This window comes from Lontra canadensis, unplaced genomic scaffold, assembly GCF_010015895.1.
Source record: "Lontra canadensis isolate GAN:19392208 unplaced genomic scaffold, GSC_riverotter_1.0 scaffold22, whole genome shotgun sequence".
Classification (NCBI taxonomy): Eukaryota; Metazoa; Chordata; class Mammalia; order Carnivora; family Mustelidae; genus Lontra; species Lontra canadensis.
In genome coordinates this window covers 22,935,698-22,940,235 of record NW_022631016.1, presented here as the reverse complement: position 1 = coordinate 22,940,235, position 4,538 = coordinate 22,935,698, and the positions used below count along the sequence as shown (strand labels likewise).

At 39.0% G+C, this 4,538-nt stretch overlaps 1 pseudogene; it reads right to left on the bottom strand.

Annotated features, from left to right (window-relative positions):
* The window catches only part of LOC116870319, a 13,022-nt pseudogene extending 8,734 nt beyond the window's left edge, over positions 1-4,288 (bottom strand).
* Positions 4,289-4,538: the final 250 nt, after the last annotated feature.

The following is a 4,538-nucleotide window of genomic DNA, read 5'->3' as shown; positions in this document are numbered from 1 at the left end:
TTATGGTTTATCTCCCTCCCAATCCCATCTTGCTTCATTTACTCTTCTCCTACCCCCTTAACCCCCATGTTGCATCTCCTCTCCCTCATATCAGGGAGATCATATGATAGTTGTCTTTCTCCAATTGACTTAATTCGCTAAGCATGATACCCTCTAGTTCCATCCACGTCATCGCAAATGGCAAGATTTCATTTCTTTTGATGGCTGCATAGTATTCCATTGTGTATATATACCACATCTTCTTTATCCATTCGTCTGTTGATGGACATCTAGGTTCTTTCCATAGTTTGGCTATTGTAGACATTGCTGCTATAAACATTCGGGTGCATGTGCCCCTTCGGATCACTACATTTGTATCTTTAGGGTAAATACCCAGCAGTGCAATTGCTGGGTCGTAGGGTAGTTCTATTTTCAACATTTTGAGGAACCTCCATGATAAGGGAAATAATTATTAAAAAATTAAATGTGGCAGGCAAAGGGGCTTCTTAGTAGAGGCAAGGAAGCCCTCATGTCTTGAGTAGGAGTGCAGAGAAAGTCAAGCATGAAGCCTGAGATTTATTGTCTTGTACAATTAACTTCAAAGGGAAGTACACTCAAAGAATGCAGATTTGTTATACCAAAGACATTGTCCCCTTTGGGAAAATCTGGGGCATAGAATCTAGACATGCAGATGATTGTTTCTGAAGATTTGACTCCTCTAATTCTGTGGAAACTTCTAAGCTTGAAGAATTGTTTCCCTTCTTCTTAAGAGCAATAATCTCAAAAATCCTAAAAGGCAACATACATAGCCCTTAACATGTGACCTCACTTTCCCTCCTGGTTATTTGGCCTATACCTAGGTTTAAGTCACAAAAACTAGCTGAAGACACATTGAGCTTGATAAAGAAAGTAAGTACTATAATTTAACAAAACTACAAACATAACTGCCTTATGTTTGTAGCCACTCAGGCAGCATGAGTGGCACTTGATTAAAAGATAATTTGTCAAAGGACTAGAAGATGAAATAGGGAAGAGTTTATTTATTTGAGAATACTCTCCGGAGATAAAGGCTTTAGCATCCTGGAAAGAAGCTCAAGAGATTGCGCAAATTAACTAATAAGATGGCTCTCAGTGGCATGATACACATGATGACCAAACTGAGCAAAATCACAATGTGTAAATTGCCAAGTCAGATGATAGATAAAGTCATTAAAAAGTTCAAGCAAATGGACATGTCAGAATGGACATAATATTTACAATCGGAAGGTGAGCATGATGATTATGTTCTTTGGGAAAGCCCAAAGAACACAGCCAAGGCCACATGAATCACCTGGTAAGAAAAGCTGGAGCATCAAAAACATTCAGTGTGGCTCAACTTTTCAGTCTAGAGCTAGAGATAGAAGAGCTGTTTTTGATCTTGTCTAGGGCCATGTATGGGCTTTTGAAACTGTATAGTCCAGAGGTGGCACTTAACTGTCAGCAATAGGTGGTGCTTAACCACAGATATTATGATAACTAGCAGAATTGGAGTAGCAGCCCTGGGAACCCAATCTAAAGTCCAGAGGGACTTAGGATGGTTAATAGGCTATGACTTCTCAGGAGGCAAAATAGACTGGTAGCAAGCAAATGTACTACTCAGTTTAAACCAGCAGAATAAAGCAAGGTTGGGTGTTTGGGAACCTGAAGGTGGCCACCCTAATAAAAATATCATCCCTTGTAGAGTTTCCAGACCTGAGCTCATTATTCAGATTTAGAACCCAGTGAACATTTGTTTTTAAAGTGGAACAACATCATGGCGTGTACACACAGTAGTGATTTACTCAGTTTTTCCCCAAAGAGAATTATACCATTTACTCAGTTAATATAAGTTAAGAAATGGGGACCACCCACATATTTCTAGAACTAGTTCTTACTGAGTTCTAGTGACATTGAATTATGGGTACTTTGCAACATTACTATGGCCTTTCTATTTTTATGAGTGGGTGCATATGGAAGCCAGGAAATAAATGACTTACAGTGACCTCCTGGTGGTCATTTCCCTGGCCTTGAATGTTTAACTGATATTTCATACTTAGAAGTTACACAACTTCCACATTGGGTCCTTGGTTGTAGGTAACTACCAAAACAGAGAAAGCCAAGTGGAAGCCTCTGAAACTGTCCTTCCATGACCAACTTATTAAAAAGAAATAAAATTTACCTCTGTATGTATTGCAGAATTAAGGTGATTCCTGCCAGCTTTATGTTTCTGATAGATGCAAGGATGGTAATCTTCATCAAATCCCCAGTTAAGTTATTAACATTGCCCCTGTAGAAACAGGGTGGGTCCTGGAGGATGACTAGGCCAGTGCAAGCTCAATCCAGTAGTTACCTGATCAAAGCTTCTATGATAGATGTGGTGAGTTTGTTAGAATAGATAGAGCCTTGAGTTCATAGTATGTGGATACTGATTTGGCATGTACATTATTTTTATTTCTAATAAGGAAAAAAAAGGATCAGAAAAATTTTTTGCTCACTTAAAATGTATAATAAATTCTCACAGTTTGCCCTTGAATAGTAACTCCCTTTTCTTCTCTTATAATACAGTCAAAAAGATCTGGACTATCTAAAGATTGCAGAGAGCAGCACATGAATCCATTGTTTTGAGGATAGCATATTGATCTATTTAATTGGCTTTCACACTGAAAGCTTTTGTAAGACACATCTACTCTAGAAGATGGAGTAATCATGGTGGCAGAGATAGAGACTGAGAGCATGGATTTTCATTTACTAGAGCTGACCTCGCTATTACAGCTGCCAAATGTCTAGCCTGTAAGCAACAAAACCAAATCCAATCTTTTAAATGCTATAATTTCTTGAGATATAGTATCTATGTGGTAGAAATTTGATTACTTTGAACCTCTTTCATAACTGGAATAGATTTGCATTCTCGATAAGGGTTTCCCTTTCAGGGCACCTGGGTGGCTCAGTTGGTTAAGCGTCTGCCTTCAGCTCAGGTCATGATCTAGGGTCCTGGGATGGAGCCCTGCATCGGGCTGTCCATTCAGCAGGGATCCTGCTTCTCCCTCTCTGTCTACCAGCTGCTTCCCCTGCTTGTGCTCTCTCTCTCTCTCTCTCTGTGTCAAATAAAATCTTAAAAAAAAAAAAAAGAATTCCATTTCTAATCTAATGAACCCCAGCAGAAAGACCTACTATCTCATGTTTTCCCAAATATTTGATCCATCAGTGTTAGGGTCTGTAATTAATTGCTCCAGATTTCACAGCAAAGGAAGTTTAAGTGTTGGTGCATGGCCAAGTGGTCCGCTTGCATCTCCCAGAGGTGACCAGATTGACAGAGCATCTGAACGTCCTACTGGAGACACAGATGAAGTTTTACCCCAATAGCTACACTCTGCGAGCTCTAAGCAGGGTTAGAGCGTCTGGACCCCAAGGAGGTTGTTTTAGTGTTTCAGGCTATTACAAGAAAATACTGTAAACTCACAGACTCACTGGCTTAAAAGACACAAATTTATTTCTCATAATTCTGGAGACTAAGATGTCCAATATCAAAGGGACAGCAGATTCAATTCCTGATGAGAATCCTTTTCTTTGCTGGGAGACATACATATTCTCTCTATGTCCTCACATAGCTGGGAGAGAGAGGAAGAAAGAGAATACACTCTGGCTTTTCCCCTACGTAGGTTGGCACTAATTCCATTACAGGGATTCTACCTTTATGATCTTATCTAAATCTAATTACCGTCCCATATCCCCAGCTCAAAATACCATCACACTTGAACTTAAAGCTTCAATTTATAAATTTGCAGGGTGAGGGGATACAAATACTTAGTCCATAACAGATGTATATTATTTCTCAAGGGATATACAAAAATGAATTTACGCTGAATCTGTTTACTTCTAGCATCATAACAATCTTTCTGTGGGATTTCTAGTGGTCCTATCTTCTTAGCACAAATTATGTTCCCAACAGTTTTCCTTCAAGGTAGGTCTTTGCCTTTATAAAACATATCTGTGCCATGTACAGTGATGCCTGGGGATTTAGACTGTCATGGTTGATCTTCTCCTTGCCCCAGTGTATTTCCTTAGGTCTTTTTTTGTCATGTCTCTGAAACCTGAAACCTGCAGTTCTTACAGTATTTCAGATTGTTCTTATAGTATTTTGGATTGTTCTAGACACTTTTGCAATCAAGTGTTTGGGTCCCATGACCTGTATGGTTCCTTGGTGTTTACCTGTCTCTTCTCTTCTACCACTGGGCAACATCTGACTCAGCATGGATCTGATGCTATGAAGTTGTTTGACTCCACCACTCATCCTCAGAGGTTCTTGGACAATTTCCTGCCATGTAGGTTCAGTGAATATGTCATCTGTGAATTATTTAACTCACTATCTCTTGTGTCTGTGTGGTTTTTATGAAGCAGTTTGGGGAGATTTAAATTACTGTTGTCATGATCCTGTTTTTAGTGGGTTAGAAATAATGTTTATCTTTATTCATAATATTAAAGTTCTTTACTCATTCTAAAGAACTAATTTAATCTATTAAGTACTTCTACAACTTACAGAC